Below are 15,144 nucleotides of genomic sequence, written 5' to 3'. Positions count from 1 at the left end.
CTCATACCACCCATCTGTCAGTTGATGAACATGGACAAACCCGTGGGGTAGCCCTTGATATTTGTAAAGCATCTGACAGAGTGTGGCGCCGTTAACTGCTGTCCAAACTCCCTTGCTATGGCCTATCAACTTCTGTTCCACTGATAACCTCATATCTCAGTGACAGAAAGATAAGAGTAAAAGAAAATTATGTACATTCCCATTTCCACTCAGTTTATGGTGGCGTGCCACAAAGATCAGTCTTGGCTCCAACCCTCTTCCTAAGTCATATTTATTGTCCGTTATTTACCACCGATAATCCCATTCACTCATATGCAGATGACTGACTCAGTGCTTTGCAGTTTCTTAACACTTCAGTTCCCATTCACAAAGTTTGATATCTCTAACTTGCAAAACAGTACGGCAATCTCCACAAATCGAAATTTATATAGGATCATTAAATAGAGACAAAATAACACTGTCTCATTTAATTCTAGGAAAGCCAAATATACACAGTTTACTAAAGGACAGATATTGCCTGTTTCCTATATTACTTTCAGCATTACTATTATTCCTATCTTAAAAAGTATTGAAATTCTCGGAGTTTCATTTAACAGTACCCTTAGCTGGATCTCTCATGTCAGATCAGTTGCTAAAACAGCTACAAAGAAACTTGAATTATTGCACAGAATCCGCAACTTCTTCACTGACGAGCTGTTAGCTATAATTTACAATTCATGTGGGCACTCATCTCGAATAATGCTGGTACTTGTGGAATAGATATGGAGAGACTGTGCTAAAACAACTGGACAAGAAGCAGAACAAAGCTGTAAAAGTAACTAATAACCCGTTAATTACACATGAACTACCTCCCCTACAAGTAAGATGGAATGTTACCATCCTGGCTTTATTTTACACATACTTTTATGGCAAATGCTCAGACGAAGTTGCATCCATTGTGCCACCTCTCCACGCCTTTCCCTGTGCTACACGGACATATGGTAGCGCTTATGATTGGATTATCACAGTTCCATATTCCAGAACTTCTGCCTATCAGGATTCTTTCTTTCTTTCTTTCTTTTCCTGAACTGCATCTCTCTCGAACTCCCTTCCCCAGAATAGATTCCTCCCAAACTTCAACCTACAGCAATTCAACCTCAACTGTTACAGAGTTTTTATGAATGAAGGACACCTGTAATCTGAAGTATGGATTATCTTTTGATTTGTTTTTCCTTCCTCTGTTCATTTTCTGTGTATAAAAAAAATCCTTGAATGTATACGCCCATGATATTCCCAAACCGCATCCAGCCATAAATGTTGCTTCATTTGCAGATGACAATACTTTAACAACTACAAACCTCATCACGGACTCTGCCTGCTTACTGCATCAAGATTATCTTCCACCACTTTCACCACCAATGACAAACGCGAGAGCAGATACAACACTAATATTACAATGATGATGTGAATGTGAATACAACTTGTGAGATGGAGTCTGGACATGAGGGACAGACCTGAGTTAGGGGGTCAGGGTGAGGAAGCTTTATGTTATAGATAATAGCCTACCTTCAGGATTTTAAGTAGCAAATGCAACAGGAGAAAGGAATGAGAAGGCAATAACTTATAGAGTGAGAGTACATCCAACGAAAGCAGACAACTGGCAGTCCATGTAAAGTGAAAGAAAGCAGAATATTGTTGTGCCTGTCAGCTACTGCCATCGGTAAAGCCAGGATGAAACTAATGAAGAGTGTAACTCAACCCAGAGATATGAGGAGAAACTACAGTATATTTGCAATATACTACGCAAACACTGACAAAAACCAGAGTAGTGACAGAAGTCCTAGTAATGGACAGAAAAATAAAAATGGTCTCGTTGCTCCAGAATACAAAATTGAGGAGACCAGTTGTGTTTCAAGAAAGCTGTTGAGGCCTGAACTGTGCTATACACCGCAAAAGAAGATGCAGAAAGACAATTCCGTTAACAGAAGATACTAATGAAAGAACTCAGAGGTCTGAGGAATAGTAAAACAGGAAAACAGAATTAAAAATATGGATTGTAGAAATTTGTACAGTTCACGAATATTAATCACTAAACTGGCTATCGCTGCACCTGTATGATAAAACGTGACTATTATGTTTAGGTGAAGACTGACGCTGTACTACGTTATAGATATATCTAGAATTCACATTGGAAACAGCAGTCATACTGTGTAACTGTCTGGGCCCCCTCTTCCTCCCAAATCCATACGGTTCTCCTGTTAATAACACATTTCTTTTTGCTTCTTTATTCATATAGCAACATATATCATTAGTCCAGGATGTTGAACAGTGTAGAAAACCATCATCATCATCATCATCAGCTCCCAACTGAAGGCTGAATGAGGAAGGTGCTAGAAGCAAAGACTGACATGGTATGATGGTGGGAAACCTATATTTAAATACGTCACATTTAGGGCGAAGCTCTGTGAAGAAGGCAATGGTATATTTCCCCCGTTATATTTATAGCCTAAGATTAGACAAGTCAGCATCCTGTCAATAAGCCAGCATGCTTCCCCCAGCTTCTCAGGCCCGGGGAAAAGAAGTACCCCTTCCCCCACTTATACGTCAGCATGTGGATAGGAAAAATTTTGGGACCTCTCTCTCGCCCACAAATACGCAGGATATATGGTTCCCATGTCAAGGGCCTCCTCATTCACGCCCACTTTTTTGGACTCAACAAAAAATAATCCCAATAACGAATCTATCTATATACCTAGGTTGCTTCCCCCAAGGAAAGGGAGGTAGCCGAGACAGGACGACACACTCCCCATTTACTCATCCATTCAAACACATTCATTCGTATCTTAGCCCCAAAGGGGAGAATGGACAGATCCTCACCGCACCACACCGCACAAGGGTCAACTGCGCAATGCAATCAGTGACATCCGCAGCAGGGCCCGACAGCAGAGCTGGTTTACCCCTGCCACATCATAACAGACTCATCCCCTTACCCGCACCTGACCTGAAATAGCTGATTAGACCAAATGTTGGAGAATATCCCCTCAGGGCTGTCATCACTTATTCATTCACAATTTCTCTCCATTTATTTCTGTCACGCACAGCCACTCTTTCTTGCTCAACAGACATCCCTCTCGCATCCAGCGCTCTCTTCACACTGTCCATCCATCCTATTCGTGGTCTTCCTCTCAGCCTTACACCTCTCATATCAGATCTAGTTATCTTTTTCACCAATTGCTCATTATCCATTCTCTCCATATGCCCAAACCATCGCAACACCCTCTGCTCAACTCTACCAGCCATCCCCCGAGCAACCCCAGTTCTCCTTCGCACTTCATCATTCCGCACTCGATCCATACGCGTCACTCCACACATAATCTTCAGACATCTCATCTCCATTACATTCAAACTTTTCCTCTCTGCAACACCCATATTCCATATTTCAGCCCCATATAATGCAGTCGGTACCACAACACCCTCATACAGCCTTCTCTTTACATCCATTCTAAGCGAATGACATCTAAACACTTTTTTCATCCCTCCCAGCACCTTTCCTACTTCATTTATTCTAAACTTCACTTCTGCATCTATTTTTCCATCCACAGCAACATGTGACCCTACATATTTAAAACACTCTACCTCCTCAGGCAACTCGCCATTCAAAACTACAGTATATTCATCCCCCTACCATCTACCAACCTCGTACACTTCATCACTTTACTCTTATTCTCATTTACTTTCAATTTCCTCCTTTCACACACCCTTCCAAACTCCTCTACCAACTGTCTCAATCTCTCCTCTGAATCAGCCACCAGTGCAGTATCATCTGCAAACAACAGCTGCTTCAGATTCCACTCTCCACCATCAACATTCACCAGACTCAGACCTCCACCTAAAACTCTTGCATTCACCTCCCTTACAACACCATCCATGTAAATATTAAACAACCAAGGCGACATCACACTTCCCTGTCGCAGCCCCACTCTCACAGGAAACCAGTCACTCACAGCATTTCCCACTCTTACACACGCTCTACTATTTACATAAAAACTTTTCACCCCTTTTAGTAACCTACCATCAAGTCCATACAATCTTAAAACAGTCCACAAAGCCTCCCTATCAATTCTATCATACGCTTTCTCTAAATCCATAAATGCCCAAAACACATCCTTGCCTTTCGCTAAATACTTTTCACACACTTGTCTCACCGCAAACACCTGATCCACGCATCCCCTCCCTCTCCTAAAGCCACACTGCTCATCACCAGTCACTCCCTCTGTACCCTCTCTAACTCTCATAATTAACACTCTACCATACACCTTACCTACAACACTCAACAGACTTATACCCCTAATGCTAGTACATTCATATTTATCACCCTTGCCTTTATACAACAGGACCACACAAGCACTTGCCCAGTCAACTGGCACCATACCTTTCACAAAGCACACATTCAACAATCTTACTAACCAGTCAACAATAGTCACTCCACCACCATTCAGACATTCCACAGCACACCCATCCATACCTGCAGCTTTCCCTATTTTCATCTCCTTTACTGCCTTCTCCACTTCCTCCTTCGTGATCAAAGAATCATTCAACTCTCCCAACACATTTATTCCTTGCACCCTTCCATCCGCCACAATCTCAGCCACCCTTTCCTCCTCTACATTTAACAATCTTTCAAAATACTCTGCCCATCTCTTCCTTACTGCATCCATCTCAACATCCTTCCATCCTCTGCTTTTACTCGTTCTTCCTTCCCAGACTATCCCTTTCGCACCCTTTTCACCTCCTTCCAAAACATTTTCTTATTCTGTTGAAAATTCTCTGTCAGCCGCCTACCCCACCTCTCATCTGCTGCCACTTTAGCATCATGCACAGCCCTTCTCGCCCTATTCCTCTTTTCCTTATACCTCTCATATGACATCTCATCCTTCCTCTGCAGCCACACTTCATATGCACGTCTCTTCTCAGCCACAGCCATACTTACTTCCTTGCACCACCATTCACTTCCTTTTCTTACACCACCACCCACACGTCTCACACCACACACCTCTTCTGCATGCCTCACCACAGCACTCTTAAATAACTGCCATTCTTCCTCCACACTGCCATTTTCCCGATCTTTCACTGCGTTCCACTCATCTTTCAATTTTTTCTGATACTCTATCTTTTTCTCTCTTTTATCCAACTCACTCACTTTCAAAACCTCCCTGCCACACCTAACCCTCCTAGCTCTCACCCATCTCTTACCTACTCTTAACTTTCCCTCCACCACGTAGTGGTCAGACATACCTCCACCCTCCCCTCTCAGAACTCTCACATCCAACAATCTTCCTATTACATTCCTAGACACAACCACATAGTCCATCAAAGCTCTATCAACAACCCTTCCACCCTCCTGTCTCACCCATGTATACTTATAAATATCTTTCTTCTCAAACAGCGTATTTCTCTCTCGCTCAACACACATCGCTATCATTCGCTCCCCATTTTCATTTCTTCCAGGCACACCATGCATACCAACTACACCTTCAACTGCTACATTTCCCACTCTAGCATTCAGATCTCCCATCATTACCACATTCACATTCGCTCCAAAACTCTGCAGACACTCATCAATATCATTCCAGAAAGACTCCCTCTCTTCATCCCTTTCACTACCAGGCCCATATGCACTCACAAACACCCACAACTCACGTTCAAATTTCGCTTTCACCCACATCAGTCTCGATGACACCTCCTTCCATTCAGTCACACACTACTGTACTTCCGGACTCACTAATAGGGATGGATAAGTTTTCTGGATCGAACAGAAAGAGGAAGAAATAGGTTTCAGGGAAAAGTGCGTTTGGGGCTATGAATGGATTTGGTAGCTGCAGGTGAAGATGACTGACTTGAGAAGAATATCCACATGGTCAGTATCGCTGTGCTGAGGAATAAATAGCTTTCGTTAAGCCATACTGCTCTCTTAGTTTGTCTCCTCTTGTTCACAAACATTTGTCATCTCGCAAATCACTCACTGGCTGTGTTCGTTGTTCGCTTTCTTTCTTTCCGCGATGCATTTCCCCATAGCATTAATGATACCAGTGTGACTTTATTAGCTTTTGCTTGCGCACCTATTTATATTTCTTTTAGTTCATCTCACTCGTCCCGTTCTGTTGTCAAAAGTCCCATCCCTTTCCTCTTCCTGCTGCATTAACTTCCGTTAATGCTCAGGTGTGGCTATTCATCTAGCTGTGTTGTTTCCATTTTTCCTTACAATAGTAAACCATTCCCCATGCTGACACGTCTGGTGCAAACTACAATAAGTTTAGTCTGTACTCTTGTCAATATTTATTTCCCAGGTCACTCAGGAAGTTATTATTAACTGCATGCGTAAACAAAGTCGATATTCTAGTTATCGAGATAAGATTATGGCCACAAAAGTACCTGGGGCGAGCTTACGGCTCAGTTATCAAACTTTAGGTGTACTAGGTGAATATCTGATACTGGCCCATCCCTTCACGCGTCTACTAAGGATCTCCCGTAAGGTAATGCGGTTAAATATGGTTGCTACAAAATAATAATAATAATAATAATAATAAAGTGGTCATCATTACCAAATTAAACTTCTAGGCTGGAAATATATGCTTTGACATGCTAATTAGAAAGTGTTTAGTGGTATGGCATGACATTTTTTCCCCCCAGAAATATACAAAGTTTGTACATTCTTTCCGACAGTGACCCGTCATAGTACTTCATTTTCCCGTCGGCTAGATACGTTTCTGATTATAAAGATAAGCCTCACTGCTAAGAGCATTATTTCCATTCACGATGTTTTGTAACAAGAAAGGTTCACACAATGTTGGACAAAGAGGCCAAAGGTATACAGCATTTTCCAAATTAAGGTAAGCTAAAGCAGCGTCGTCCACTTTGAACAAATGTCAGGTAATCACACTGGTGTTTAACAGTTCTAACAAGGCCTAACAAATATGACAAAGTTAGAGAGAGAGAGAGAGTTCCTAATAACCACAATGGGTGAGGGTATGACAGGAGACAGCACAATGATGGTAGGACCAGTTGGTTGATTCAAATAACCATCCAGCAACAGAAATATATAGTTCTCAATACGCATAGTGGGTGAGGGTATGATACGAAGCAGCATAATAAAGGTAACAATCCAGTTGGTTGTCTATAGGTTCTGTAACAAGTGCTCGTGGGCCCTTAGGACCCCTCGCACTTGCTCCTGCGGAGGGCTCTCGCGCTGCTATAATGTATTTTAGTTAAGCCTGTGGGCAAAAAATTCTACGGAGATCCTATGCCGGGTGCCTGGACCAGCGTTTTTTTGGTCAAAATGTGATCGCTCATTAAATATAGTAAAAGGTTTTCAATCGTGATGGGACCAAGTTTTTTCACATCAGCGAATTTTTGCGATTTTTGTGCCAATTTTGGTGCGATTTGAATGTGTGGTTTCGGCTGCCCAAAATACACACACACACACACACACACACACGGCTAGTGCTAGACTATATATATATATATATATATATATATATATATATATATATATATATATATATATCAGCTTTTCCATCAAACAAATAGTGAGGGACTAGTTAAACCCGATAAACCTTTTTGCCAAGAAAGAAAGATAGAAAACCTGCAAAAGATGTTCCATCCAGAGATTTTAATCAAGAGAAACACGGAATTCAGATCAATTCATATCGAGGAATCTGAAAGCATCGCGTTTGTTTGGCTGAAGATTGCTTCCCCAACTTAACAGGAGGAGATGCATCGTTAGAGTTCAGAAGAAATAAGAGTGCTTAGGGAGGAATAAAGATGATTATGTTTGGCATCATATGGAGTGATAACAAAGAGAGTTTCATGTATACAAGAGAAGAATATTGTAAATGACCTATCACTACTATTATTTTGCAATAAAATATTCATTGGCAGGTTGTTTTATGTCGAAGCGATAACACATGGAAAAATCAAGATGCTACAGTGGCAGATGAGACTGAGTGCGTGGAAGAGGGAGACAGAACAATACTGGGAGGGGAAATTTGCAAATCTGCAGGTACTGGATGGAAGAGGCAAGGTGCCAATAGATCAGAATAGAAAAAGATGAGAGACATCTTTGTCCTGCAGTGGACTCTTTCAGGCATTTCACAACGATGATATCACCCTAATTACTGTTAATATCTTTTTCTTATATACGTATAAAATGGTAGTCCTTGCTTCTTCTTTAATCTGGGAGAGGTCGTCATAGAATGTTTCTATATCAACATCTGAGCTTTGTGAGCTCGGTGCATATTGTACACTTGTAGTACTTTCAGGGTCTATTTTTTCATTGTCTAGTTACAGTTTATGCTACTTTGTCAGATACACTGTTGAATATAACAATGCTGTCTGCAAGTTTTCTGTCAGTTAGAAATCCTACAGCACTAACTCTTTCATTTTGCCTTCCTCTGTAGTAAAATGGGTGGTTGCTGTCTTGAAGCTGAATTACTTTTTCTTTACTGTGGATCTCATTCAGACCAACAATATCCCAACTAATGTTTTCAAATTCACCTATTTTCAGGTTTGTAATCTTCTTCAGGCTTCTTACATTGTACATATAGATCTTCAGGGATTTCAGTTTGTTTAATGTCCCGGTATCTAATTTGCCGAGACAGTGCGCACTGACTTTCGCTGGCACACTGCCCATAAGCACAGGAGGCAATATGGTTGGACCTTTTGGAGACGATGATCCAACAGAAACACCCGTCAAATTATTTGCAATAGAAATCTTGTTAAACTGGGAGAATTGAGGCAAATAATCTCACCTCCCTGCTACATAGTTTCTGGTGAGATGTAATGTTTGTGCCACCTCATCGAGTATATATGGTGGAGCCCCATAGACCTACAGGGGGTCCCATGGTCCACGCAGTCTAAGACGGTGCCTCATACATCTGCAAGGCCTTCCCCTATCCGCCACTCAGGGATCCTCCAGATACCCATATTTTTCAGGTTAATGAGGGGGCCATCGCTAAGAGCCCTTTATTAAAACAGTATGCTACGGTATAAGTTTAGGAAGGAGAAAATTTTTATCATTTTGTAAGAGTTGTTCTAAATCCTTTAAGGGGGAGCATGCTGTCTTTCACAAACCCTTTATTTAATTGTTCGCAACAAAGTAGCCCTGTACCTGCAGAAAACATACAATAATGTAAATAATTTATATGAAAAAATATTTGAAAATGCTAAAAATACATTGGAAGTATTAATTCCAAAGGAACTGCATGTTATTAAAACCCGCGGGTTGTACCATATGGAACAATAGGTCAAGGGCAAGCATGGGCCCTAGTGTGCATTAGTGGTGACATCTGGTGACATGCACTATCATTTTTAATGCAGTTGTTAATGGCAGGGTGGGACCTTCAACTTCACATGTTAAAATCTATTATATATATATATATATATATATATATATATATATATATATATATATATATATATATATTATCCATATGATTTAACTGAATATCTGATGTTTAGTCAGTGCTATAGGTAATAATATGCATGTTACTATCTCATATATAGCGAGATATTTACTCTTCATCGTGCAGAGGCCAAACTGTGACGCATCTTGAGGGCATCAGATCATCTTAGCTTTTTAATATCAGACACTGCAAACTGTGTCTTTATATTTTCTTCTAATACCATTTTAAATTATTTACAAGGAGCATCCTATCCCAGATCCTTGTTGATATTTAAGCCTTGTACTCACTGAGATACAAAGTCTAGAGACAGTCGAGCGACTATGTATCTTGACTGTTGCAAGACAATCCAGATACAGACGGGCGACAGTCCAGAGACACTTTGGAGACAGGGCAACTTTGTCTCTGGATTGTCTAGAGAGTGTTGCCAGACGGTCGCTAGACATTTCTGCTACTTTCTCGCTGGACTATTGCTCACTGGACCGTACATGTGAAGATATACATTTATGGACGAATATATATATATATATTCATTCATCATTCATTGCCAGACGCCATGTATCCCAAACGGGGTGGCCAAGGGCTTAGAGTTAATTGTTTTACAGGGAGGGGCACTAATCCTCCACCAACCCCACTTGACACGTGGGGAGAACGTTATGCCAACAGCATCTGGTGTTCCCAGGCGGTCACCCATCCAAGTACTAACCAGACCCAACGTTGCTTAACTTCACTGATCGGACGGGAAGCGGTGTACTCAACGTGGTATGGCCGTTGGCATATATATATATATATATATATATATATATATATATATATATATATATATATATATATATACTGTATATATATATATATATATATATATATATATATATATATATATATATATATATATATATCATCCAATCCTACATTGCTCCATGAGGAGCATAGAAGACCGGGGCTAGGCAGTTGGTTCCGACATTTAAGATGAGAGTGACCAGCCTCACTCATCCCTGAGTGGCATTAGGTGAGCAATAAACCCCAACCACCCCTTCGATATAAACCTTCACGGGCTCAATCCGATTGGAGCACCTTAATTAACCATTAAACCACCAGGCGCCATAATTTGGTTATATGGTTACCACTAAGCGTAGTAAATGGTTTCCCGATGTACAGGAAACCATTTGGCTTGTCACTCATTGTAGAGTCACCCACAGGCAGAAGGAAGAGGAAAGAATGAAAGAAAGTCAAGAGGATGGAAGGAAAGAAGGATGGAGGAGAGTAAAGGGCAGACACCCGCGAGCAGCACTAAATTGAGTGAGGGGATGGTGAGCTCCCTCACCTACTACCAGTTGTAGTATATATACGGTATATATACCAATGGTAGTATATATATATATATATATAATTGCCAAAACCAACAGTGGAATCAGTAAAGTTAATAATTATGGTATGACTGAACCATATACATACACACAATTTTTCAACAATGTATGTAAAACGTGTAAATATACCATAATTATTATTAAGACAGACCCATAATCATACGGTATAATCTTGCAACGATGATGTATAACTTTTATGCAAAATTAGAGTATATAAATATACTCTATGATTATTGAGGAAAGAACCATATACATATAATTATTCAATGTATGTACAACTGTTATGTATAAATAATGTAAAAAATATGTGAATTCTGACACCTTATAGCAGGAGGCGTGCATTTGTAAATGTGAACCTTTAAAAAAAAAAAAAAAAACTCCGTCATCCATTTCCAAATCCCTCTGCACTGAGCAACTTGTATCTTGTCTCTGGACTGTCGCGCAACTGTCCAGCGACAGATTTAGATTTTCCTGAGACAGTCGCACAACAGTCTAGTGACATTGTCGCGTGACTTTTGATAGATAAAGTATCGCGGTGTGTACGTGACCTAGTGTCTAGCGACTGTTGTGAGACAAATTTAGATTTTTCTGAGACAGATGCGAGACAGTCCAGAGACCATGTTGCGCAACTTTGTATCTTGGTGCGTACGAGGCTTTAAAGAGACACAGGTCCACCTTATTTTGCAGTTTCCTGTTTTTTTTACCTTAGCTTTACCAGGATTTCTTCAGATTACCTGTATTTTCTGTTACACACACACACACACACACACACACACACACACACACAGGGATTCAATCTAGGTGGACGTGTGACACCGGCGCTTCGTACCAAATCATCACGGCCAGTGGCATTACCTAAATAGTATCTTTGTATGAGTCAAGCTCAGTACCAGGTTAGACTAAATGATTGTTCATTATAAAAAGGAAAAAAATAAGTTTCAACAAGACTTGTAAAAACAGGAAATAAAACCAAGACGAAAGAATACGCTGAGTCATCTCTGAGGTTTGTTTACAACAAGACGGAGATTGTAAGTATATGCTTTGCACTTTAAGTATTGCAAAATGGATACATACTTCAGTAAAACAAATTTGGAAAAGAAAAGGGATAAAGGTAAAAAGCAAAATGATGATTTCTACCAAGAACTGGTTGAAGTAGAGACCCACAACAGACTGGTTGAACGTGTAAACAAACTAGAAATGGCTTTCAAAAATGAAATTGATGAAATAAAGAAGCAGATGCACTTGCAAAAGGAAGAAATAGAAAAACTAGGAAGGGAGGCCAATAAGAAAGACACAACCATCAGTGAACTAACCGTGGAATTGAGTACACTTAGGAAGAAAATTAGTGAAATGGCAAGTACAGTAGTCAATCACGAGAGCGTTATGGAAGAGTTCAAAAATGACACAGAAACAATTAGGCAAGTTAGCAGTCTTATTGACCAGAGCAGTGATATTGAAGAGAAGATAACACAAGTAAATGAGGCTGTGCAAAGCTACAAAAATGATGTAGAAACCACGTATGCAGAAATGGTGAAAGTAAAGAAAGACTTAGAAACAAGGGTGAAGGAAAAAAGCATTAAAAAGGAGGTGAAAAGAATAATCCAAAACAATCCAAAGTTAGTCAGAGATTCAGTAGATATTAACAAATCTATAGTAATCACTGGTATAGAAGAGGATGAAGTTAAAAACAAGATCACAAGATCACGGGAGCAGGGGGGTGGTTGCTTTCTCAGGCAGAGGAACTCCTTGAGAGTGAAATGGCTGGGAAGCATGCCGGCACGTGATTGGCTACAGCATAGCTGGGTCTTTTGGGTGTGGGCAATCAGGCAAGTTAGCTGCCTACTGCGACTGCAACACTTTGGCGAGGTGTTCAGGAAGTTAGCCAAAGAAACCTTGATGGACTCTGAAAGAACAATAATGGCCCCCAGTCCCGTGCAGCCCTTAAATGGGCAGGGGGTGCTAAGAATCTCACGGTTGCCTCAATTACAATCTAATTCATTTGTTAATGCAAAAAATACAATTAAAATTGGTAACTGGAATGTGAGAACGCTAAATCATGACGGTAAAATTGATGAGTTAGTGAAGGTTTTTCAAAATTATGGACTTGATATTTGTGCTCTGACAGAAACTAGATTAACTGGAGTTGATAAGTTGGATTTGGAGGATGGTATACGTTTATTGATATCTGGCCGACAGGACGGAATGCATTATCAGGGAGTAGGATTGTTACTGGGTTGTAAGGCAAATAAGGCATTATGTGAGTGGGATCCTATAGATGAGCGATTGTTATACGCACGGTTTAAATCAAATCATGGCAACATCAGTCTGTTTGTGTGTTATGCACCTACTAATGATGCACTCGATGAAAGGAAAGACACATTTTATGAAAAGTTGCAAGAAGGAGTAGGAAGGGTACCTAGACATGATGTTTTGATCTGCGTTGGAGATTTTAATGCAGTAATGGGCTGCTCAAATGAGGGATTTGAGGCATGTATGGGTAAGATGGGAGTTGGTAGTAGGATGAGTGAAAACGGAGTGAGGTTTGGAAGCTTCTGTCTAGCAAATGACTTAGTCATCGGGGGCACACTCTTTCAGCATTGCAATATACACAAGACAACTTGGGTGTCGCCGTGTGGAAAATATAAAAATCAGATTGATCACATCGCTATCAGTAGGAGGCATAGAAGTTCTCTGCTAGATGTTCATGTTAAACGGGGAGCAGATATTGGTAGTGACCATCAACTCAGCATTGCAAAAATAAGGTTTAAACTTAAAAATCAGAAGAAGGAAAAATCTGATGTTGGTAGATACGATATTGTTAAGCTTAGAAGGGAAGGAGAAGAAAAGGAGGAATTCAGATTAGAATGCAGAAATAGGTTTTTGGTGTTGGAAACGTTGGAAGAGGGGGAGAGAAGTGTAGATGAGATGTGGGAGGATGTGAACAAAGTTTTGCATGAGACTGCTGAATGTACGATTGGAAGGAGACATAGATTCAGGAGAAAGAAATGGATATCAGAGGAAACGTGGGATATGATAAAAAGGAGAGGTGAGGCTAAATTGAGGAGTGAGATGCAATGCGTTGATGAACGAGAGATTGAATTAGCAAGAGCTGCGTACTGGAGTTTGAATTCAGAAGTAAGAAGGTTAGCTAGGAGAGATAAAAGAAGATGTGTGGATGAAAAGGTTGCAGAGACTGAAATCTTAATAAACAAAAATGATGGACAGAGTCAAAGAATAGCATATGAATCGATTAGAGAACTGAGTGGTAATGCAGGTAAACGCAAGGAAATACCAGTTAGAGACAGGGAAGGAAATTTATTGACCAAAGATGGAGATATTAAAAATAGATGGAAAGAGCATTTTGAGACAGTTCTTAATAGACCAATACCACCAGAAGAGGATATACCGTCTGCTCAGGAAGATTTAAATATAGAAACAGGAGAGTTGAGGCTTGCAGAAGTGGAGAAAGCAGTAAAACAGTTAAAGAATAACAAGGCACCAGGGGAGGATGGTTTATTTCCGGAAATGTTTAAAGTGGAGGGGGATAGATTAATAATGATCTTGACCAAGCTATTCAATAAGATATGGGTGACGGGGTTACTACCATCAGTTTGGAAGAATGGTGTAATTGTTAAAATTCCGAAGAAGGGAGACCTGAGTGAATGTGGTAATTGGAGGGGAATCTCTTTGTCACCGATAGCTTTGAAAGTTTTCAGTAGAGTGTTGTTAAATAGGTTGGAGCCAGTGGTTGAGGGTATTCTGAGGGATGAACAGGCTGGTTTTAGAAAGGGACGTGGTTGCAATGATCATATCTTTATAGTTAGGCATTTGATGCAGCAAGTTAATGAAATGAGAGTACCGTTAATTCTTTGTTTTGTTGATTTTGAAAAGGCTTTTGACAGTGTTTCGAGAGAGACTATGGGGAAGATCATGAGACATTATGGAATACCAGACGAGTTTGTGAGGGTCATTATGAACATGCATGGGGACACATTTTGTAAAGTGATGGTTGATGGTTGTCTGAGTGATTCGTTTGAAGTCAAGTCCGGAGTAATTCAAGGTGGTGTTCTATCGCCTTTATTATTTATATTGGTCATTGATTACATTATGAAACGTGTTGAAACAGAAATCGGTGCAGGTATACTTTGGGGAGAGAACAGGAAACTTTTGGATTTAGATTATGCAGATGATATAGTTTTGATTTGTGATGGGCCAGAAGAGATGCAGAGAGTGTTGGACTGTTTGGTGAGTGAAGGTCGCAAGGTGGGTTTGGTTATTAATTGTGGAAAAACTGAAATAATCAATATGAATATGGAAAATGCGCAGGAATGTGTAATTGG

At 40.3% G+C, this 15,144-nt stretch overlaps 1 non-coding gene across 1 annotated transcript; it reads right to left on the bottom strand.

Moving 5' to 3' along the window:
* Nucleotides 1–10,094: 10,094 nt before the first annotated feature.
* On the bottom strand, nt 10,095–10,213 carry LOC145405434 (5S ribosomal RNA). Its single transcript, XR_013898370.1, has one exon. It is a non-coding gene; the product is annotated as a 5S ribosomal RNA (ribosomal RNA).
* Nucleotides 10,214–15,144: the final 4,931 nt, after the last annotated feature.

This window comes from Coenobita brevimanus, chromosome 66, assembly GCF_032717465.1.
Source record: "Coenobita brevimanus isolate Jiangsu-jjx chromosome 66, ASM3271746v2, whole genome shotgun sequence".
NCBI classification, from domain to species: Eukaryota; Metazoa; Arthropoda; class Malacostraca; order Decapoda; family Coenobitidae; genus Coenobita; species Coenobita brevimanus.
The sequence above is the reverse complement of the archived record's forward strand: the minus strand, read 5'-3'. Positions and strand labels throughout refer to the sequence as shown.